Source organism: Heterocephalus glaber, unplaced genomic scaffold, assembly GCF_053883595.1.
Source record: "Heterocephalus glaber isolate CG9 unplaced genomic scaffold, H.glaber_assembly_v1.0 deba00001610, whole genome shotgun sequence".
Classification (NCBI taxonomy): Eukaryota; Metazoa; Chordata; class Mammalia; order Rodentia; family Bathyergidae; genus Heterocephalus; species Heterocephalus glaber.
This window is the reverse complement of record NW_028258381.1, coordinates 30,170,602-30,195,706: the sequence shown is the minus strand read 5'-3', so window position 1 is coordinate 30,195,706 and position 25,105 is coordinate 30,170,602. Positions and strand designations below refer to the sequence as shown.

The window sequence follows — 25,105 nt, the reverse complement described above, 5'->3', positions numbered from 1 at the left end:
CATGTGTAGAGCCCTATATAATACAACGTGGGAAATGCCCTCTCTTGTCCAGACAAACTCAGTCTTGGATGGAGCTCAGTGAGGGATGTGTGTGTGTGATCATTTCTCCAAGTACAGAGCCTTAGAAAATGGGAAAATGAACACGAATCCTGTCTGCAAAGTTCTACTGTGACTTTGAGCCCTCTCCAATGGCAGTGGAAGCACAGGCCCCATGACCTGAAACTCTGAGATACCCGTGGAGAACTCTACAATGTGCTGTGAATACAAACTACCCACTACATCCTCATAATCTCAGGTGTTGGTCACCCCTCTATTACATGACTTTGGGAATTGCCCCTCCGCATGTCCTCACTACATTATGAATCTGTGTGGAGCCCACTTCAACCTGAATGTGGCCAGAGGACCAAATCCGGCTCAGGTCAAGGAATCCATGAAGTGAATGTGAACAGAGCCCCCATATACATTGTGACTTGACCTCTGAAGAACATGGGGAGCCTGTACAGTGTACATGTGAGCAGGACCCACACACAACCCCACACTCAGGCATTTGTGAAGATCTGAGACACACAGATGTAAAGAGCGGCCCTCCATGTCCTGGCAATCAGGGTATGTGTGGTCCTTCTACAACAGGAGAGCACAACCAAGGCAGCTCCATCTTGGTCACATATGGAGTCCTGTACCACATGGAAAGGACAGCAGCCCCACTTCCTTCTGACTGGCTCAGAGGTATGGAAATCCTCTGCAACATGGATGTGACCAGAGCCATGTTTCAGTGGTGATGATCACGTGTGTGGTGCCTCAAAAAAGAGGATGTGATGAGAGCCACCAACATCCTCAATCCCTGAGGCATGAAAACTAACATGACCACAACTCCCTGTGTATCTAGCTCTAATGTGATTGTGATCCCTGTACTATCTGGTTGTCACATGAGATGTCCATGACCTCACTAAGTGGCTGCAGATGGGTCACTACTGATATAAATGTGAGCAGGGCTTCCTGCATCCCCTGACCAGTCCTTATGACCTAAGTCAGGTGGAGACCCTTGTACAAAGTAAACTTGACCTCAACACCCACCATGTCCCGACCTGCTCAAACTCGTTTGATGACTTGGGCAATGGAACTGGAAATCCAGCCCCAGCCCCATGGTGTGAAGTCTACCACAAGGTGGTGAGCACAAAATCCCGTGTCCTGACCATTTCAGCAGGGTGTGTAGCACTGCACAGTACACATGTCCACAGGGGCCCTCCAACATGTCGTGATGACCTCAGGCACTGGTGGAGCCCCATAGAATGTGGAAGTGCACAGAGACTCGCAAATTCCTGACAAACTTGGGTGTGCAGTTCTTTTACTGAGTCAACTAGAACAAAGCCCTACATGTTCTATGCCTTGCCACCCTGATGGGAACCCTGTCCAAAGAGAATATGTCAAGAGGTGCACCATTTACTGAGCATTGCATGCCTGAGGAAAACCTCGATAACATGGCCATGAGCAGTGCACCCCACCATGGGGACAAAGCTTCTCCCAAGTGTGGAGCCCTCTTCAACGTGAATGTGAAAAGAGCACCCCATGACCTTGGGAGCTCAGTTGTGGGTGGAACACTGTACACCTGAAATGTGAGCAGAGCCTCTCCATGTCCTCACAACCCCTGGCCTGTGTAGAGGAAGGGAGAGCGTGGATGTGACCAGCCTAACCGTGCTAAGCATCTCAGGGGATTCAAGCCCTCTGTTGCAATGATGCAATCACCTGAGCTTTCTAAGTCTGCAGCACCTAAGCAGTGGTGGAGCAATCTGCATCATTCATGTGACCAACGCTCAACTGGCCTGACCACATTGGCTATATGGATTCCTCAATGGTGTGGATAAGACCAGAGCACCCCAGGTTTGATCCATGTTCTGCATCTACGCACCCCTTATTAATGCACCTGTGAATCGGGACACAGGTCCTGACAACATCACTTATGTGTAGGCCTGCAAAAAGAGAACATGGAAGAAGAGTGACTCTCCAAGTCCCTATCCTGCCGGGAAGGTTGGTCCCTAAAAAATGTGTACGTGAACAGAAAACCAAGCCCTTGACATGTTGTCTTGAAAACTCTGTTGAGCCTTCCATACCATGGATAGAAACAGAGCTCCCCATGTCCTGACCACAAACCCTTTCCATGGAGCTCTGAACAACTTGAATGAAAGCAGAGTCTGCACACACCACACATGCCCTGACAAACGGAGACATGTACAGAGACCTCCACAATGGGAAAGTGACCAGAGCCCCACCTTTATCTTAAGCACCATAGGTGTGCGAGCAGCCCCTTACAAAGTGGATGTGAGCAGAGCCTCTTGCCCTCCTGACCAGCTCACGCATGTGTGGTGCCCTGCACACTGTGATCGTGACCAGAGCCTCCCCGTGTCCTGACGACCTCGGGCATTGGTGGTGCCCTGGACAACGTGAGTGTAATCACAGCCCTGCCACACACTGACACTCCCCTGTACGCGTGCTCCTGCTACAACGGGAAGGTCAGCAGACCCCACACACACTGGACACCAGCATCATGCATGGAGCCCTCTACAGGGTGAACGTGAGAAGAGCCCCACCATTTCCTGACCCACTCAGGTAGGTGCAAACCTTCTACAAAGTGGATGTGAACAGAGCCATCCGTGAGTTTTGCTCATTTCATTCATTTGGGTCCCTCTTCAACATAGGACATGAACAAAGTAGCCAATTCAGTCAATGCCTCAGGCATGTGAGGAAACCTCTACGAAGGAAATGCACAGTGTGCCTCCCACACAGACCCCTGTGGAGCCCCACACAACACTCCATGTGTGCAGTGCCCTGGCAAGTCCGGACTACCTCAGGTAGGGTGGAGCCGGGCCAGGTGAAGATCATTTCTCCAAGTATAGAGCCTTAGACAATAGGGAGGTGAACACACTTCCCGTGTGCAAACGCATACTGTGATTGTTAGCCCTCTCCAATGGCAGTGGAAGCACAGGCTCCACATCCTCACAGCTCAGATAACATGGAAACTGCTACAGTTTGAAGCGAGAAATGCCTCACCACATCCTCACAGCGGCACGTGTTTCGGAGCCCTCGAAAGTGACTTTGGGAACAGCTCCTCCCCATGTCCTCACTACGTCATGCCTGTGTATAGCCTTGTCAACCTGAATGTGGCCAGAGCATCCAAGCGCAGAACACATCAGGGTCCTGTGGAGAAATCCATCAGGTGAATGAGGACAGAGGCCACCACACACACTGTGACTTGACTTTCAAGAACATGAGGATGCGTGTACAGTGCATATGTGAGCAGGGCCACTACACAAATGTCCTGACACACTCAGGCATGTGTGAAGACCTGAGCCACAGGGATGTGAGGAGCGGCCTTCCATGTCCTGCCAAGCAGGGCATGTGTGGTCCCTCTACAACAGGAAAGCTCACATATTGAGCCCTTTAGCCGGTGGACAGGACAGGAGCCCCACCTATCCACTTCTGACCGTCTCAGAAGTGTGGAAACCCACAGCAGCATGGGTGTGACCAAAGCTAGGCACCTGTGGTGATGATCAATCACATGCACGTATGGCGGCATCAGCAATAAGTATGTGAACAGAGCCAATATGATGAATGACTCAGGCATGTGCCAAACTCTGTGCAAGGTGAGTATGCAAAGAATACCCCTATACCCTAACACCCCATACATGCACACATGCTCAGCATCTCAAGCAAGTGTGTACCCCTGTAAAAAACTAAGAACTGAGCAGCACCCTCATTTCTCCTGACAAACTCAGGCACATGCGGGGCCCTGCAAGATCATGTGAGCAGCGCCTCCATGTCCTGCGGACCTGAATTGTGTGCAGAATCACCTACGACATGGATGTGAATACAACACCTTTTTCCTGTCCTTCTCAGATGTACACAGCTCGGGGTCACACGGAGGATGTGGCCTGGGGCTTCCATGTCATGACAACTGAAGCCACCTACAGAAATTTCTAAAGCAACATGAGCAGCACCAACCCATGTCCTGACCACCTCTGGAATACGTACGAGCACCTTACACCATGCTGTAACAAACTCATTCACGTGTGGAGCACTCTACAACCAGGCTAGGAGCAGAAAGCCCCATGTTTTGACCTCCTCAGGTAGGTGAGGACACCTGGACAATGTAGAGGTGATCAAAATCTCCATGCATGTCCCGATTTTCTGGGTGGTGGGGTCCCTCTGTATGATGTACGCGTGAGTAGGGTCCCCACATGTGGATGAACTCACCCATGGGTGGAGCCCTGTGCAAAGAGGATGTGAGCAGCCCCCTGGGTCTTCTTGTACTAATCATCTGTGGCCTGAATAAAATGTAAGTGAGAGTGGAGACCCATCCCACACTCATTTCTGCAGCGATATAGATGAGGCCTTTATAAGGTCCACATGGCCAAGATCCCCACATCTCTACCATCTCAGCTGTGTGGAATCCTGAGCAATGTGCATGTGAGGTGATGGCCTCGTATACAGAAATTTCAGGCCTGAGCGAGTCCTGGAGAACATGGATATGAACACAACTCCCCCCCTATGCCTTCCTCTAATTCCACTGTGTTCCCTGTATAATGTGGTTGTCACCTGAGATCTGCATGGCCTCCCTAACTGGCTGTATACGGGGCCCTCGCTGATGTAAATGTGAGCAGGGCTGCCTGCATCCCCCTGACCTGTCATCCCTGCCCAAGGCATGTAGAGAACCTTGTACAGTGTGAACTTGACCTGAACACCCACTCTGTCCCCACCTGCTCTGATGTGTCTGATGACTTGTGCAATGGAACTGTAAATTCAGCCCCTTGCCCCATGTCCTGAAGTCTACCACACACCCCTGTCCTGACCATCTCAACAATGTGAGTAGCACTGCACAATACACATGTGAGCAGGGGCACTCCACCATGTCTTGAGGGCCTCAGGCACTGTTGGAGCCCCGGACAATGTGGGAGTGCGAAGAGACCCAAAAATTCTTGACCAACTCGGCTGTGTGGGCCCTTTACCAAGTCAACTACAACAGGGTTCCAACACATTGTATGCACCAGCATCATGAATGGAGCCCTGTCCAAAGAGGACAGTAGAAGACATGCACCCTTTCTCGTCCAGTGAAGGCTTGTGGAAAACCTTTACAATGTGGCTAGGACCAGTTTCCTCCAGCAAACGGTCATCAACTATCACAACTGTGGAACCCTCCTCAAGGTGAATGTGAACAGAGAATCCTACATCCTCAGGAGCTCGGTGGTAGGACATGGAGCCCTGTACAACTAGACTGTAAACAGCCCCACACCCCACCCACGTCCTGTCTACTTCAGCAATATATGGAGCCCTCCACAACGTCAAAGTGGCCAGAGCCCCATCCTTGTCTTAAGCACCCCAGGTGTGCAAGCAGCCCCATACACAGCGGATTGGAGCAGAGCCTCTCACTGTCCTGAGCAGCTCAGGCATGTGGGCTGCCCCGAACACTGTGATTGTGAGCAGAGCCTCCCCATGTTCTGACGACCTCAGGCATTGGTGGTGCCCTGGACCACATGAATGAGAGCACAGCCCTTGGTGGTGCCCTGGACCACATGAATGAGAGCACAGCCCTGCCACACACTGACCATCCTTGGTTAGTGTGGTTCCATTACAATGGGAAGGTCAGCAGACCCCACACACTGTGGATACCTGCATCATGTGTGGAGCCCTGTACAAGGTGGATGTGAGAGAAGGCCCGCCATTTCCTGACCCTGTCAGATAGGTGCAAACCTTCTATAATGTGGCTGTGAGCAGAGCTATCCCCTTGTAGTGCCCATCTCATATATGTGGAGCCTTCTTCAACACGGAATATGAACAGAGCAGCCCGTTCGGTCAACACCTATAGCATTGTGGAACCCTATATGAGGGAAATGGCACAGTTTCCCCCAAAACATGCTGACTACCTCAGGCCCCTGTGCAGCCCTGTGTAACACTATGATGCCTGAGCCCTCTCCTGGCTGGACAACCTCAGGCGAGGTTGGAGTTCAGTCAAGTAATGATCATTTTTCTAAGTATAGTGCTTTAGACCATGGGGACGTGAACACACTTCCCATGTACACAATTCTACCATGATTTCTGGGCCCTCTTCAAGGCTAGTGGAAGCACGGTCTCCACAAACTGAAACTCTCAGATACCAGTGAACGCCTCTACAATGTGCTCTGAGAAACGCCCCACCACATCCTCACATCCTGAGGCGTCTGTCCATCCTCTGTAAAGTGACTTGCAAAACAGCCCCACCCCATATTCTGACTACAGCACATGTGTAGAGCCCTCGGCATACTGAACGTGGCCAGAGCACCCATGTGTGGACCAAACCATCCTCCTATCAAGGAATCCACAAAGTCAAGGTGGACAGAGCCTCCCACATACACAGACTTGACTCATGAAGAACACAGGGAGCCTGTAGAGTGTATATGTCAGCAGGGCCACCGCCGACATGTCCTGACACACTCAGGCATTAGCAAAGACCTGAGACACAGGGATGTGAAGGGCCTGTGTGTTCCCTCTACAACAGAAGAGCACAACCAAGCCAGCTCCATCTGTGTCATAGATGGAGCCGTCTATCACGAATACAGGACAAGCGCTCCACCTCCTTCTGACCAATTCAGAAGTGTGGAAACCCTCCATAACTTGGGTGTGTCCGGAGCCATGCACCTGTGGTGATGATCACATGTATGCGGGGTCGCCCCATCAACAAGGATGAGAACAGAGCCACCAATATTCTGAATCCCTCAGGCATGTGCAGAACCGTCTTCAAGGCGAGTAACTTTAGAATGACCCTGTCCCCTGCACCCTGCCACACACGCACTATCCACCTCAAGCAGCTGCCCAGCCCTGCAAAGACCGAGAGGTGAGCGGCGCGCACTCCTGTGTTCCGAGAAATCCAGGCACATGTGGGGCCTGCGGGACCAGGTGAGCAGAGCCTCCGTGTTCTCAGACCTGAATTGTGTGCAGAATCATCAACAACACAGATGTGAGTAGAACACCTTGCTCCTGACCTCAGATGTGTATATCCCAGGGTCACAAGGAGGATGCAGCCTCTGACTTCCACGTCACCACAACTGTAGCCACCTTAAGGGAATGGAATTACTATGAGAAAATGAAACAATGGAAACAAAACTTTGTAAATAGGGAGGGATGGAGGGGTTGAAGGGAGGGCAGGGGAAGGGGGAAAAATAAGAACCAAGAGAGATTATGAAAAGGACCCCAAGCCCATGTCCTGATGTCCTCAGACCTGTGTTGAGACATGTACGATGTGGATGTAAATAAAGCTCCCCAGGTCTTGACCACCAAGGCCATCTTTGTAGCCCTGTACAACGTGACTGTAAGCAGAGCCCCAAACTCTGCCCAAGTCCTGACAAGCTCAGGCACATACAGAGCCCTCCACAATGGGAAAGTGACCAGAGCCCCACTTCTATCTTAAGCACCAGAGGTGTGCGAGCAGCCCCTTACAAAGTGGATGTGAGCAGAGCCTCTTGCCCTCCTGACCAGCTCACGCATGTGTGGTGCCCTGCACACTGTGATCGTGACCAGAGCCTCCCCGTGTCCTGACGACCTCGGGCATTGGTGGTGCCCTGGACAACGTGAGTGTAATCACAGCCCTGCCACACACTGACACTCCCCTGTACGCGTGCTCCTGCTACAACGGGAAGGTCAGCAGACCCCACACACACTGGACACCAGCATCATGCATGGAGCCCTCTACAGGGTGAACGTGAGAAGAGCCCCACCATTTCCTGACCCACTCAGGTAGGTGCAAACCTTCTACAAAGTGGATGTGAACAGAGCCATCCGTGAGTTTTGCTCATTTCATTCATTTGGGTCCCTCTTCAACATAGGACATGAACAAAGTAGCCAATTCAGTCAATGCCTCAGGCATGTGAGGAAACCTCTACGAAGGAAATGCACAGTGTGCCTCCCACACAGACCCCTGTGGAGCCCCACACAACACTCCATGTGTGCAGTGCCCTGGCAAGTCCGGACTACCTCAGGTAGGGTGGAGCCGGGCCAGGTGAAGATCATTTCTCCAAGTATAGAGCCTTAGACAATAGGGAGGTGAACACACTTCCCGTGTGCAAACGCATACTGTGATTGTTAGCCCTCTCCAATGGCAGTGGAAGCACAGGCTCCACATCCTCACAGCTCAGATAACATGGAAACTGCTACAGTTTGAAGCGAGAAATGCCTCACCACATCCTCACAGCGGCACGTGTTTCGGAGCCCTCGAAAGTGACTTTGGGAACAGCTCCTCCCCATGTCCTCACTACGTCATGCCTGTGTATAGCCTTGTCAACCTGAATGTGGCCAGAGCATCCAAGCGCAGAACACATCAGGGTCCTGTGGAGAAATCCATCAGGTGAATGAGGACAGAGGCCACCACACACACTGTGACTTGACTTTCAAGAACATGAGGATGCGTGTACAGTGCATATGTGAGCAGGGCCACTACACAAATGTCCTGACACACTCAGGCATGTGTGAAGACCTGAGCCACAGGGATGTGAGGAGCGGCCTTCCATGTCCTGCCAAGCAGGGCATGTGTGGTCCCTCTACAACAGGAAAGCTCACATATTGAGCCCTTTAGCCGGTGGACAGGACAGGAGCCCCACCTATCCACTTCTGACCGTCTCAGAAGTGTGGAAACCCACAGCAGCATGGGTGTGACCAAAGCTAGGCACCTGTGGTGATGATCAATCACATGCACGTATGGCGGCATCAGCAATAAGTATGTGAACAGAGCCAATATGATGAATGACTCAGGCATGTGCCAAACTCTGTGCAAGGTGAGTATGCAAAGAATACCCCTATACCCTAACACCCCATACATGCACACATGCTCAGCATCTCAAGCAAGTGTGTACCCCTGTAAAAAACTAAGAACTGAGCAGCACCCTCATTTCTCCTGACAAACTCAGGCACATGCGGGGCCCTGCAAGATCATGTGAGCAGCGCCTCCATGTCCTGCGGACCTGAATTGTGTGCAGAATCACCTACGACATGGATGTGAATACAACACCTTTTTCCTGTCCTTCTCAGATGTACACAGCTCGGGGTCACACGGAGGATGTGGCCTGGGGCTTCCATGTCATGACAACTGAAGCCACCTACAGAAATTTCTAAAGCAACATGAGCAGCACCAACCCATGTCCTGACCACCTCTGGAATACGTACGAGCACCTTACACCATGCTGTAACAAACTCATTCACGTGTGGAGCACTCTACAACCAGGCTAGGAGCAGAAAGCCCCATGTTTTGACCTCCTCAGGTAGGTGAGGACACCTGGACAATGTAGAGGTGATCAAAATCTCCATGCATGTCCCGATTTTCTGGGTGGTGGGGTCCCTCTGTATGATGTACGCGTGAGTAGGGTCCCCACATGTGGATGAACTCACCCATGGGTGGAGCCCTGTGCAAAGAGGATGTGAGCAGCCCCCTGGGTCTTCTTGTACTAATCATCTGTGGCCTGAATAAAATGTAAGTGAGAGTGGAGACCCATCCCACACTCATTTCTGCAGCGATATAGATGAGGCCTTTATAAGGTCCACATGGCCAAGATCCCCACATCTCTACCATCTCAGCTGTGTGGAATCCTGAGCAATGTGCATGTGAGGTGATGGCCTCGTATACAGAAATTTCAGGCCTGAGCGAGTCCTGGAGAACATGGATATGAACACAACTCCCCCCCTATGCCTTCCTCTAATTCCACTGTGTTCCCTGTATAATGTGGTTGTCACCTGAGATCTGCATGGCCTCCCTAACTGGCTGTATACGGGGCCCTCGCTGATGTAAATGTGAGCAGGGCTGCCTGCATCCCCCTGACCTGTCATCCCTGCCCAAGGCATGTAGAGAACCTTGTACAGTGTGAACTTGACCTGAACACCCACTCTGTCCCCACCTGCTCTGATGTGTCTGATGACTTGTGCAATGGAACTGTAAATTCAGCCCCTTGCCCCATGTCCTGAAGTCTACCACACACCCCTGTCCTGACCATCTCAACAATGTGAGTAGCACTGCACAATACACATGTGAGCAGGGGCACTCCACCATGTCTTGAGGGCCTCAGGCACTGTTGGAGCCCCGGACAATGTGGGAGTGCGAAGAGACCCAAAAATTCTTGACCAACTCGGCTGTGTGGGCCCTTTACCAAGTCAACTACAACAGGGTTCCAACACATTGTATGCACCAGCATCATGAATGGAGCCCTGTCCAAAGAGGACAGTAGAAGACATGCACCCTTTCTCGTCCAGTGAAGGCTTGTGGAAAACCTTTACAATGTGGCTAGGACCAGTTTCCTCCAGCAAACGGTCATCAACTATCACAACTGTGGAACCCTCCTCAAGGTGAATGTGAACAGAGAATCCTACATCCTCAGGAGCTCGGTGGTAGGACATGGAGCCCTGTACAACTAGACTGTAAACAGCCCCACACCCCACCCACGTCCTGTCTACTTCAGCAATATATGGAGCCCTCCACAACGTCAAAGTGGCCAGAGCCCCATCCTTGTCTTAAGCACCCCAGGTGTGCAAGCAGCCCCATACACAGCGGATTGGAGCAGAGCCTCTCACTGTCCTGAGCAGCTCAGGCATGTGGGCTGCCCCGAACACTGTGATTGTGAGCAGAGCCTCCCCATGTTCTGACGACCTCAGGCATTGGTGGTGCCCTGGACCACATGAATGAGAGCACAGCTCTTGGTGGTGCCCTGGACCACATGAATGAGAGCACAGCCCTGCCACACACTGACCATCCTTGGTTAGTGTGGTTCCATTACAATGGGAAGGTCAGCAGACCCCACACACTGTGGATACCTGCATCATGTGTGGAGCCCTGTACAAGGTGGATGTGAGAGAAGGCCCGCCATTTCCTGACCCTGTCAGATAGGTGCAAACCTTCTATAATGTGGCTGTGAGCAGAGCTATCCCCTTGTAGTGCCCATCTCATATATGTGGAGCCTTCTTCAACACGGAATATGAACAGAGCAGCCCGTTCGGTCAACACCTATAGCATTGTGGAACCCTATATGAGGGAAATGGCACAGTTTCCCCCAAAACATGCTGACTACCTCAGGCCCCTGTGCAGCCCTGTGTAACACTATGATGCCTGAGCCCTCTCCTGGCTGGACAACCTCAGGCGAGGTTGGAGTTCAGTCAAGTAATGATCATTTTTCTAAGTATAGTGCTTTAGACCATGGGGACGTGAACACACTTCCCATGTACACAATTCTACCATGATTTCTGGGCCCTCTTCAAGGCTAGTGGAAGCACGGTCTCCACAAACTGAAACTCTCAGATACCAGTGAACGCCTCTACAATGTGCTCTGAGAAACGCCCCACCACATCCTCACATCCTGAGGCGTCTGTCCATCCTCTGTAAAGTGACTTGCAAAACAGCCCCACCCCATATTCTGACTACAGCACATGTGTAGAGCCCTCGGCATACTGAACGTGGCCAGAGCACCCATGTGTGGACCAAACCATCCTCCTATCAAGGAATCCACAAAGTCAAGGTGGACAGAGCCTCCCACATACACAGACTTGACTCATGAAGAACACAGGGAGCCTGTAGAGTGTATATGTCAGCAGGGCCACCGCCGACATGTCCTGACACACTCAGGCATTAGCAAAGACCTGAGACACAGGGATGTGAAGGGCCTGTGTGTTCCCTCTACAACAGAAGAGCACAACCAAGCCAGCTCCATCTGTGTCATAGATGGAGCCGTCTATCACGAATACAGGACAAGCGCTCCACCTCCTTCTGACCAATTCAGAAGTGTGGAAACCCTCCATAACTTGGGTGTGTCCGGAGCCATGCACCTGTGGTGATGATCACATGTATGCGGGGTCGCCCCATCAACAAGGATGAGAACAGAGCCACCAATATTCTGAATCCCTCAGGCATGTGCAGAACCGTCTTCAAGGCGAGTAACTTTAGAATGACCCTGTCCCCTGCACCCTGCCACACACGCACTATCCACCTCAAGCAGCTGCCCAGCCCTGCAAAGACCGAGAGGTGAGCGGCGCGCACTCCTGTGTTCCGAGAAATCCAGGCACATGTGGGGCCTGCGGGACCAGGTGAGCAGAGCCTCCGTGTTCTCAGACCTGAATTGTGTGCAGAATCATCAACAACACAGATGTGAGTAGAACACCTTGCTCCTGACCTCAGATGTGTATATCCCAGGGTCACAAGGAGGATGCAGCCTCTGACTTCCACGTCACCACAACTGTAGCCACCTTAAGGGAATGGAATTACTATGAGAAAATGAAACAATGGAAACAAAACTTTGTAAATAGGGAGGGATGGAGGGGTTGAAGGGAGGGCAGGGGAAGGGGGAAAAATAAGAACCAAGAGAGATTATGAAAAGGACCCCAAGCCCATGTCCTGATGTCCTCAGACCTGTGTTGAGACATGTACGATGTGGATGTAAATAAAGCTCCCCAGGTCTTGACCACCAAGGCCATCTTTGTAGCCCTGTACAACGTGACTGTAAGCAGAGCCCCAAACTCTGCCCAAGTCCTGACAAGCTCAGGCACATACAGAGCCCTCCACAATGGGAAAGTGACCAGAGCCCCACTTCTATCTTAAGCACCAGAGGTGTGCGAGCAGCCCCTTACAAAGTGGATGTGAGCAGAGCCTCTTGCCCTCCTGACCAGCTCACGCATGTGTGGTGCCCTGCACACTGTGATCGTGACCAGAGCCTCCCCGTGTCCTGACGACCTCGGGCATTGGTGGTGCCCTGGACAACGTGAGTGTAATCACAGCCCTGCCACACACTGACACTCCCCTGTACGCGTGCTCCTGCTACAACGGGAAGGTCAGCAGACCCCACACACACTGGACACCAGCATCATGCATGGAGCCCTCTACAGGGTGAACGTGAGAAGAGCCCCACCATTTCCTGACCCACTCAGGTAGGTGCAAACCTTCTACAAAGTGGATGTGAACAGAGCCATCCGTGAGTTTTGCTCATTTCATTCATTTGGGTCCCTCTTCAACATAGGACATGAACAAAGTAGCCAATTCAGTCAATGCCTCAGGCATGTGAGGAAACCTCTACGAAGGAAATGCACAGTGTGCCTCCCACACAGACCCCTGTGGAGCCCCACACAACACTCCATGTGTGCAGTGCCCTGGCAAGTCCGGACTACCTCAGGTAGGGTGGAGCCGGGCCAGGTGAAGATCATTTCTCCAAGTATAGAGCCTTAGACAATAGGGAGGTGAACACACTTCCCGTGTGCAAACGCATACTGTGATTGTTAGCCCTCTCCAATGGCAGTGGAAGCACAGGCTCCACATCCTCACAGCTCAGATAACATGGAAACTGCTACAGTTTGAAGCGAGAAATGCCTCACCACATCCTCACAGCGGCACGTGTTTCGGAGCCCTCGAAAGTGACTTTGGGAACAGCTCCTCCCCATGTCCTCACTACGTCATGCCTGTGTATAGCCTTGTCAACCTGAATGTGGCCAGAGCATCCAAGCGCAGAACACATCAGGGTCCTGTGGAGAAATCCATCAGGTGAATGAGGACAGAGGCCACCACACACACTGTGACTTGACTTTCAAGAACATGAGGATGCGTGTACAGTGCATATGTGAGCAGGGCCACTACACAAATGTCCTGACACACTCAGGCATGTGTGAAGACCTGAGCCACAGGGATGTGAGGAGCGGCCTTCCATGTCCTGCCAAGCAGGGCATGTGTGGTCCCTCTACAACAGGAAAGCTCACATATTGAGCCCTTTAGCCGGTGGACAGGACAGGAGCCCCACCTATCCACTTCTGACCGTCTCAGAAGTGTGGAAACCCACAGCAGCATGGGTGTGACCAAAGCTAGGCACCTGTGGTGATGATCAATCACATGCACGTATGGCGGCATCAGCAATAAGTATGTGAACAGAGCCAATATGATGAATGACTCAGGCATGTGCCAAACTCTGTGCAAGGTGAGTATGCAAAGAATACCCCTATACCCTAACACCCCATACATGCACACATGCTCAGCATCTCAAGCAAGTGTGTACCCCTGTAAAAAACTAAGAACTGAGCAGCACCCTCATTTCTCCTGACAAACTCAGGCACATGCGGGGCCCTGCAAGATCATGTGAGCAGCGCCTCCATGTCCTGCGGACCTGAATTGTGTGCAGAATCACCTACGACATGGATGTGAATACAACACCTTTTTCCTGTCCTTCTCAGATGTACACAGCTCGGGGTCACACGGAGGATGTGGCCTGGGGCTTCCATGTCATGACAACTGAAGCCACCTACAGAAATTTCTAAAGCAACATGAGCAGCACCAACCCATGTCCTGACCACCTCTGGAATACGTACGAGCACCTTACACCATGCTGTAACAAACTCATTCACGTGTGGAGCACTCTACAACCAGGCTAGGAGCAGAAAGCCCCATGTTTTGACCTCCTCAGGTAGGTGAGGACACCTGGACAATGTAGAGGTGATCAAAATCTCCATGCATGTCCCGATTTTCTGGGTGGTGGGGTCCCTCTGTATGATGTACGCGTGAGTAGGGTCCCCACATGTGGATGAACTCACCCATGGGTGGAGCCCTGTGCAAAGAGGATGTGAGCAGCCCCCTGGGTCTTCTTGTACTAATCATCTGTGGCCTGAATAAAATGTAAGTGAGAGTGGAGACCCATCCCACACTCATTTCTGCAGCGATATAGATGAGGCCTTTATAAGGTCCACATGGCCAAGATCCCCACATCTCTACCATCTCAGCTGTGTGGAATCCTGAGCAATGTGCATGTGAGGTGATGGCCTCGTATACAGAAATTTCAGGCCTGAGCGAGTCCTGGAGAACATGGATATGAACACAACTCCCCCCCTATGCCTTCCTCTAATTCCACTGTGTTCCCTGTATAATGTGGTTGTCACCTGAGATCTGCATGGCCTCCCTAACTGGCTGTATACGGGGCCCTCGCTGATGTAAATGTGAGCAGGGCTGCCTGCATCCCCCTGACCTGTCATCCCTGCCCAAGGCATGTAGAGAACCTTGTACAGTGTGAACTTGACCTGAACACCCACTCTGTCCCCACCTGCTCTGATGTGTCTGATGACTTGTGCAATGGAACTGTAAATTCAGCCCCTTGCCCCATGTCCTGAAGTCTACCACACACCCCTGTCCTGACCATCTCAACAATGTGAGTAGCACTGCACAATACACATGTGAGCAGGGGCACTCCACCATGTCTTGAGGGCCTCAGGCACTGTTGGAGCCCCGGACAATGTGGGAGTGCGAAGAGACCCAAAAATTCTTGACCAACTCGGCTGTGTGGGCCCTTTACCAAGTCAACTACAACAGGGTTCCAACACATTGTATGCACCAGCATCATGAATGGAGCCCTGTCCAAAGAGGACAGTAGAAGACATGCACCCTTTCTCGTCCAGTGAAGGCTTGTGGAAAACCTTTACAATGTGGCTAGGACCAGTTTCCTCCAGCAAACGGTCATCAACTATCACAACTGTGGAACCCTCCTCAAGGTGAATGTGAACAGAGAATCCTACATCCTCAGGAGCTCGGTGGTAGGACATGGAGCCCTGTACAACTAGACTGTAAACAGCCCCACACCCCACCCACGTCCTGTCTACTTCAGCAATATATGGAGCCCTCCACAACGTCAAAGTGGCCAGAGCCCCATCCTTGTCTTAAGCACCCCAGGTGTGCAAGCAGCCCCATACACAGCGGATTGGAGCAGAGCCTCTCACTGTCCTGAGCAGCTCAGGCATGTGGGCTGCCCCGAACACTGTGATTGTGAGCAGAGCCTCCCCATGTTCTGACGACCTCAGGCATTGGTGGTGCCCTGGACCACATGAATGAGAGCACAGCCCTTGGTGGTGCCCTGGACCACATGAATGAGAGCACAGCCCTGCCACACACTGACCATCCTTGGTTAGTGTGGTTCCATTACAATGGGAAGGTCAGCAGACCCCACACACTGTGGATACCTGCATCATGTGTGGAGCCCTGTACAAGGTGGATGTGAGAGAAGGCCCGCCATTTCCTGACCCTGTCAGATAGGTGCAAACCTTCTATAATGTGGCTGTGAGCAGAGCTATCCCCTTGTAGTGCCCATCTCATATATGTGGAGCCTTCTTCAACACGGAATATGAACAGAGCAGCCCGTTCGGTCAACACCTATAGCATTGTGGAACCCTATATGAGGGAAATGGCACAGTTTCCCCCAAAACATGCTGACTACCTCAGGCCCCTGTGCAGCCCTGTGTAACACTATGATGCCTGAGCCCTCTCCTGGCTGGACAACCTCAGGCGAGGTTGGAGTTCAGTCAAGTAATGATCATTTTTCTAAGTATAGTGCTTTAGACCATGGGGACGTGAACACACTTCCCATGTACACAATTCTACCATGATTTCTGGGCCCTCTTCAAGGCTAGTGGAAGCACGGTCTCCACAAACTGAAACTCTCAGATACCAGTGAACGCCTCTACAATGTGCTCTGAGAAACGCCCCACCACATCCTCACATCCTGAGGCGTCTGTCCATCCTCTGTAAAGTGACTTGCAAAACAGCCCCACCCCATATTCTGACTACAGCACATGTGTAGAGCCCTCGGCATACTGAACGTGGCCAGAGCACCCATGTGTGGACCAAACCATCCTCCTATCAAGGAATCCACAAAGTCAAGGTGGACAGAGCCTCCCACATACACAGACTTGACTCATGAAGAACACAGGGAGCCTGTAGAGTGTATATGTCAGCAGGGCCACCGCCGACATGTCCTGACACACTCAGGCATTAGCAAAGACCTGAGACACAGGGATGTGAAGGGCCTGTGTGTTCCCTCTACAACAGAAGAGCACAACCAAGCCAGCTCCATCTGTGTCATAGATGGAGCCGTCTATCACGAATACAGGACAAGCGCTCCACCTCCTTCTGACCAATTCAGAAGTGTGGAAACCCTCCATAACTTGGGTGTGTCCGGAGCCATGCACCTGTGGTGATGATCACATGTATGCGGGGTCGCCCCATCAACAAGGATGAGAACAGAGCCACCAATATTCTGAATCCCTCAGGCATGTGCAGAACCGTCTTCAAGGCGAGTAACTTTAGAATGACCCTGTCCCCTGCACCCTGCCACACACGCACTATCCACCTCAAGCAGCTGCCCAGCCCTGCAAAGACCGAGAGGTGAGCGGCGCGCACTCCTGTGTTCCGAGAAATCCAGGCACATGTGGGGCCTGCGGGACCAGGTGAGCAGAGCCTCCGTGTTCTCAGACCTGAATTGTGTGCAGAATCATCAACAACACAGATGTGAGTAGAACACCTTGCTCCTGACCTCAGATGTGTATATCCCAGGGTCACAAGGAGGATGCAGCCTCTGACTTCCACGTCACCACAACTGTAGCCACCTTAAGGGAATGGAATTACTATGAGAAAATGAAACAATGGAAACAAAACTTTGTAAATAGGGAGGGATGGAGGGGTTGAAGGGAGGGCAGGGGAAGGGGGAAAAATAAGAACCAAGAGAGATTATGAAAAGGACCCCAAGCCCATGTCCTGATGTCCTCAGACCTGTGTTGAGACATGTACGATGTGGATGTAAATAAAGCTCCCCAGGTCTTGACCACCAAGGCCATCTTTGTAGCCCTGTACAACGTGACTGTAAGCAGAGCCCCAAACTCTGCCCAAGTCCTGACAAGCTCAGGCACATACAGAGCCCTCCACAATGGGAAAGTGACCAGAGCCCCACTTCTATCTTAAGCACCAGAGGTGTGCGAGCAGCCCCTTACAAAGTGGATGTGAGCAGAGCCTCTTGCCCTCCTGACCAGCTCACGCATGTGTGGTGCCCTGCACACTGTGATCGTGACCAGAGCCTCCCCGTGTCCTGACGACCTCGGGCATTGGTGGTGCCCTGGACAACGTGAGTGTAATCACAGCCCTGCCACACACTGACACTCCCCTGTACGCGTGCTCCTGCTACAACGGGAAGGTCAGCAGACCCCACACACACTGGACACCAGCATCATGCATGGAGCCCTCTACAGGGTGAACGTGAGAAGAGCCCCACCATTTCCTGACCCACTCAGGTAGGTGCAAACCTTCTACAAAGTGGATGTGAACAGAGCCATCCGTGAGTTTTGCTCATTTCATTCATTTGGGTCCCTCTTCAACATAGGACATGAACAAAGTAGCCAATTCAGTCAATGCCTCAGGCATGTGAGGAAACCTCTACGAAGGAAATGCACAGTGTGCCTCCCACACAGACCCCTGTGGAGCCCCACACAACACTCCATGTGTGCAGTGCCCTGGCAAGTCCGGACTACCTCAGGTAGGGTGGAGCCGGGCCAGGTGAAGATCATTTCTCCAAGTATAGAGCCTTAGACAATAGGGAGGTGAACACACTTCCCGTGTGCAAACGCATACTGTGATTGTTAGCCCTCTCCAATGGCAGTGGAAGCACAGGCTCCACATCCTCACAGCTCAGATAACATGGAAACTGCTACAGTTTGAAGCGAGAAATGCCTCACCACATCCTCACAGCGGCACGTGTTTCGGAGCCCTCGAAAGTGACTTTGGGAACAGCTCCTCCCCATGTCCTCACTACGTCATGCCTGTGTATAGCCTTGTCAACCTGAATGTGGCCAGAGCATCCAAGCGCAGAACACATCAGGGTCCTGTGGAGAAATCCATCAGGTGAATGAGGACAGAGGCCACCACACACACTGTGACTTGACTTTCAAGAACATGAGGATGCGTGTACAGTGCATATGTGAGCAGGGCCACTACACAAATGTCCTGACACACTCAGGCATGTGTGAAGACCTGAGCCACAGGGATGTGAGGAGCGGCCTTCCATGTCCTGCCAAGCAGGGCATGTGTGGTCCCTCTACAACAGGAAAGCTCACATATTGAGCCCTTTAGCCGGTGGACAGGACAGGAGCCCCACCTATCCACTTCTGACCGTCTCAGAAGTGTGGAAACCCACAGCAGCATGGGTGTGACCAAAGCTAGGCACCTGTGGTGATGATCAATCACATGCACGTATGGCGGCATCAGCAATAAGTATGTGAACAGAGCCAATATGATGAATGACTCAGGCATGTGCCAAACTCTGTGCAAGGTGAGTATGCAAAGAATACCCCTATACCCTAACACCCCATACATGCACACATGCTCAGCATCTCAAGCAAGTGTGTACCCCTGTAAAAAACTAAGAACTGAGCAGCACCCTCATTTCTCCTGACAAACTCAGGCACATGCGGGGCCCTGCAAGATCATGTGAGCAGCGCCTCCATGTCCTGCGGACCTGAATTGTGTGCAGAATCACCTACGACATGGATGTGAATACAACACCTTTTTCCTGTCCTTCTCAGATGTACACAGCTCGGGGTCACACGGAGGATGTGGCCTGGGGCTTCCATGTCATGACAACTGAAGCCACCTACAGAAATTTCTAAAGCAACATGAGCAGCACCAACCCATGTCCTGACCACCTCTGGAATACGTACGAGCACCTTACACCATGCTGTAACAAACTCATTCACGTGTGGAGCACTCTACAACCAGGCTAGGAGCAGAAAGCCCCATGTTTTGACCTCCTCAGGTAGGTGAGGACACCTGGACAATGTAGAGGTGATCAAAATCTCCATGCATGTCCCGATTTTCTGGGTGGTGGGGTCCCTCTGTATGATGTACGCGTGAGTAGGGTCCCCACATGTGGATGAACTCACCCATGGGTGGAGCCCTGTGCAAAGAGGATGTGAGCAGCCCCCTGGGTCTTCTTGTACTAATCATCTGTGGCCTGAATAAAATGTAAGTGAGAGTGGAGACCCATCCCACACTCATTTCTGCAGCGATATAGATGAGGCCTTTATAAGGTCCACATGGCCAAGATCCCCACATCTCTACCATCTCAGCTGTGTGGAATCCTGAGCAATGTGCATGTGAGGTGATGGCCTCGTATACAGAAATTTCAGGCCTGAGCGAGTCCTGGAGAACATGGATATGAACACAACTCCCCCCCTATGCCTTCCTCTAATTCCACTGTGTTCCCTGTATAATGTGGTTGTCACCTGAGATCTGCATGGCCTCCCTAACTGGCTGTATACGGGGCCCTCGCTGATGTAAATGTGAGCAGGGCTGCCTGCATCCCCCTGACCTGTCATCCCTGCCCAAGGCATGTAGAGAACCTTGTACAGTGTGAACTTGACCTGAACACCCACTCTGTCCCCACCTGCTCTGATGTGTCTGATGACTTGTGCAATGGAACTGTAAATTCAGCCCCTTGCCCCATGTCCTGAAGTCTACCACACACCCCTGTCCTGACCATCTCAACAATGTGAGTAGCACTGCACAATACACATGTGAGCAGGGGCACTCCACCATGTCTTGAGGGCCTCAGGCACTGTTGGAGCCCCGGACAATGTGGGAGTGCGAAGAGACCCAAAAATTCTTGACCAACTCGGCTGTGTGGGCCCTTTACCAAGTCAACTACAACAGGGTTCCAACACATTGTATGCATCAGCATCATGAATGGAGCCCTGTCCAAAGAGGACAGTAGAAGACATGCACCCTTTCTCGTCCAGTGAAGGCTTGTGGAAAACCTTTACAATGTGGCTAGGACCAGTTTCCTCCAGCAAACGGTCATCAACTATCACAACTGTGGAACCCTCCTCAAGGTGAATGTGAACAGAGAATCCTACATCCTCAGGAGCTCGGTGGTAGGACATGGAGCCCTGTACAACTAGACTGTAAACAGCCCCACACCCCACCCACGTCCTGTCTACTTCAGCAATATATGGAGCCCTCCACAACGTCAAAGTGGCCAGAGCCCCATCCTTGTCTTAAGCACCCCAGGTGTGCAAGCAGCCCCATACACAGCGGATTGGAGCAGAGCCTCTCACTGTCCTGAGCAGCTCAGGCATGTGGGCTGCCCCGAACACTGTGATTGTGAGCAGAGCCTCCCCATGTTCTGACGACCTCAGGCATTGGTGGTGCCCTGGACCACATGAATGAGAGCACAGCCCTTGGTGGTGCCCTGGACCACATGAATGAGAGCACAGCCCTGCCACACACTGACCATCCTTGGTTAGTGTGGTTCCATTACAATGGGAAGGTCAGCAGACCCCACACACTGTGGATACCTGCATCATGTGTGGAGCCCTGTACAAGGTGGATGTGAGAGAAGGCCCGCCATTTCCTGACCCTGTCAGATAGGTGCAAACCTTCTATAATGTGGCTGTGAGCAGAGCTATCCCCTTGTAGTGCCCATCTCATATATGTGGAGCCTTCTTCAACACGGAATATGAACAGAGCAGCCCGTTCGGTCAACACCTATAGCATTGTGGAACCCTATATGAGGGAAATGGCACAGTTTCCCCCAAAACATGCTGACTACCTCAGGCCCCTGTGCAGCCCTGTGTAACACTATGATGCCTGAGCCCTCTCCTGGCTGGACAACCTCAGGCGAGGTTGGAGTTCAGTCAAGTAATGATCATTTTTCTAAGTATAGTGCTTTAGACCATGGGGACGTGAACACACTTCCCATGTACACAATTCTACCATGATTTCTGGGCCCTCTTCAAGGCTAGTGGAAGCACGGTCTCCACAAACTGAAACTCTCAGATACCAGTGAACGCCTCTACAATGTGCTCTGAGAAACGCCCCACCACATCCTCACATCCTGAGGCGTCTGTCCATCCTCTGTAAAGTGACTTGCAAAACAGCCCCACCCCATATTCTGACTACAGCACATGTGTAGAGCCCTCGGCATACTGAACGTGGCCAGAGCACCCATGTGTGGACCAAACCATCCTCCTATCAAGGAATCCACAAAGTCAAGGTGGACAGAGCCTCCCACATACACAGACTTGACTCATGAAGAACACAGGGAGCCTGTAGAGTGTATATGTCAGCAGGGCCACCGCCGACATGTCCTGACACACTCAGGCATTAGCAAAGACCTGAGACACAGGGATGTGAAGGGCCTGTGTGTTCCCTCTACAACAGAAGAGCACAACCAAGCCAGCTCCATCTGTGTCATAGATGGAGCCGTCTATCACGAATACAGGACAAGCGCTCCACCTCCTTCTGACCAATTCAGAAGTGTGGAAACCCTCCATAACTTGGGTGTGTCCGGAGCCATGCACCTGTGGTGATGATCACATGTATGCGGGGTCGCCCCATCAACAAGGATGAGAACAGAGCCACCAATATTCTGAATCCCTCAGGCATGTGCAGAACCGTCTTCAAGGCGAGTAACTTTAGAATGACCCTGTCCCCTGCACCCTGCCACACACGCACTATCCACCTCAAGCAGCTGCCCAGCCCTGCAAAGACCGAGAGGTGAGCGGCGCGCACTCCTGTGTTCCGAGAAATCCAGGCACATGTGGGGCCTGCGGGACCAGGTGAGCAGAGCCTCCGTGTTCTCAGACCTGAATTGTGTGCAGAATCATCAACAACACAGATGTGAGTAGAACACCTTGCTCCTGACCTCAGATGTGTATATCCCAGGGTCACAAGGAGGATGCAGCCTCTGACTTCCACGTCACCACAACTGTAGCCACCTTAAGGGAATGGAATTACTATGAGAAAATGAAACAATGGAAACAAAACTTTGTAAATAGGGAGGGATGGAGGGGTTGAAGGGAGGGCAGGGGAAGGGGGAAAAATAAGAACCAAGAGAGATTATGAAAAGGACCCCAAGCCCATGTCCTGATGTCCTCAGACCTGTGTTGAGACATGTACGATGTGGATGTAAATAAAGCTCCCCAGGTCTTGACCACCAAGGCCATCTTTGTAGCCCTGTACAACGTGACTGTAAGCAGAGCCCCAAACTCTGCCCAAGTCCTGACAAGCTCAGGCACATACAGAGCCCTCCACAATGGGAAAGTGACCAGAGCCCCACTTCTATCTTAAGCACCAGAGGTGTGCGAGCAGCCCCTTACAAAGTGGATGTGAGCAGAGCCTCTTGCCCTCCTGACCAGCTCACGCATGTGTGGTGCCCTGCACACTGTGATCGTGACCAGAGCCTCCCCGTGTCCTGACGACCTCGGGCATTGGTGGTGCCCTGGACAACGTGAGTGTAATCACAGCCCTGCCACACACTGACACTCCCCTGTACGCGTGCTCCTGCTACAACGGGAAGGTCAGCAGACCCCACACACACTGGACACCAGCATCATGCATGGAGCCCTCTACAGGGTGAACGTGAGAAGAGCCCCACCATTTCCTGACCCACTCAGGTAGGTGCAAACCTTCTACAAAGTGGATGTGAACAGAGCCATCCGTGAGTTTTGCTCATTTCATTCATTTGGGTCCCTCTTCAACATAGGACATGAACAAAGTAGCCAATTCAGTCAATGCCTCAGGCATGTGAGGAAACCTCTACGAAGGAAATGCACAGTGTGCCTCCCACACAGACCCCTGTGGAGCCCCACACAACACTCCATGTGTGCAGTGCCCTGGCAAGTCCGGACTACCTCAGGTAGGGTGGAGCCGGGCCAGGTGAAGATCATTTCTCCAAGTATAGAGCCTTAGACAATAGGGAGGTGAACACACTTCCCGTGTGCAAACGCATACTGTGATTGTTAGCCCTCTCCAATGGCAGTGGAAGCACAGGCTCCACATCCTCACAGCTCAGATAACATGGAAACTGCTACAGTTTGAAGCGAGAAATGCCTCACCACATCCTCACAGCGGCACGTGTTTCGGAGCCCTCGAAAGTGACTTTGGGAACAGCTCCTCCCCATGTCCTCACTACGTCATGCCTGTGTATAGCCTTGTCAACCTGAATGTGGCCAGAGCATCCAAGCGCAGAACACATCAGGGTCCTGTGGAGAAATCCATCAGGTGAATGAGGACAGAGGCCACCACACACACTGTGACTTGACTTTCAAGAACATGAGGATGCGTGTACAGTGCATATGTGAGCAGGGCCACTACACAAATGTCCTGACACACTCAGGCATGTGTGAAGACCTGAGCCACAGGGATGTGAGGAGCGGCCTTCCATGTCCTGCCAAGCAGGGCATGTGTGGTCCCTCTACAACAGGAAAGCTCACATATTGAGCCCTTTAGCCGGTGGACAGGACAGGAGCCCCACCTATCCACTTCTGACCGTCTCAGAAGTGTGGAAACCCACAGCAGCATGGGTGTGACCAAAGCTAGGCACCTGTGGTGATGATCAATCACATGCACGTATGGCGGCATCAGCAATAAGTATGTGAACAGAGCCAATATGATGAATGACTCAGGCATGTGCCAAACTCTGTGCAAGGTGAGTATGCAAAGAATACCCCTATACCCTAACACCCCATACATGCACACATGCTCAGCATCTCAAGCAAGTGTGTACCCCTGTAAAAAACTAAGAACTGAGCAGCACCCTCATTTCTCCTGACAAACTCAGGCACATGCGGGGCCCTGCAAGATCATGTGAGCAGCGCCTCCATGTCCTGCGGACCTGAATTGTGTGCAGAATCACCTACGACATGGATGTGAATACAACACCTTTTTCCTGTCCTTCTCAGATGTACACAGCTCGGGGTCACACGGAGGATGTGGCCTGGGGCTTCCATGTCATGACAACTGAAGCCACCTACAGAAATTTCTAAAGCAACATGAGCAGCACCAACCCATGTCCTGACCACCTCTGGAATACGTACGAGCACCTTACACCATGCTGTAACAAACTCATTCACGTGTGGAGCACTCTACAACCAGGCTAGGAGCAGAAAGCCCCATGTTTTGACCTCCTCAGGTAGGTGAGGACACCTGGACAATGTAGAGGTGATCAAAATCTCCATGCATGTCCCGATTTTCTGGGTGGTGGGGTCCCTCTGTATGATGTACGCGTGAGTAGGGTCCCCACATGTGGATGAACTCACCCATGGGTGGAGCCCTGTGCAAAGAGGATGTGAGCAGCCCCCTGGGTCTTCTTGTACTAATCATCTGTGGCCTGAATAAAATGTAAGTGAGAGTGGAGACCCATCCCACACTCATTTCTGCAGCGATATAGATGAGGCCTTTATAAGGTCCACATGGCCAAGATCCCCACATCTCTACCATCTCAGCTGTGTGGAATCCTGAGCAATGTGCATGTGAGGTGATGGCCTC

The 25,105-nt window shown here is 51.9% G+C and overlaps 1 protein-coding gene across 2 annotated transcripts in view; it reads left to right on the top strand.

Annotated features, from left to right (window-relative positions):
• LOC147822674 (uncharacterized) overlaps nucleotides 1–25,105 on the top strand; it is a 48,922-nt gene that overhangs the window by 5,475 nt on the left and 18,342 nt on the right. For both annotated transcript variants that reach the window (XR_015445275.1, XM_087195829.1), the window contains exons 3-7: nucleotides 3,892–4,121; nucleotides 9,049–9,278; nucleotides 14,206–14,435; nucleotides 19,363–19,592; nucleotides 24,520–24,749. The gene's annotated coding sequence lies outside the window, so the exon portion shown is untranslated. The remainder of the gene's footprint in view (nucleotides 1–3,891; nucleotides 4,122–9,048; nucleotides 9,279–14,205; nucleotides 14,436–19,362; nucleotides 19,593–24,519; nucleotides 24,750–25,105) is intronic.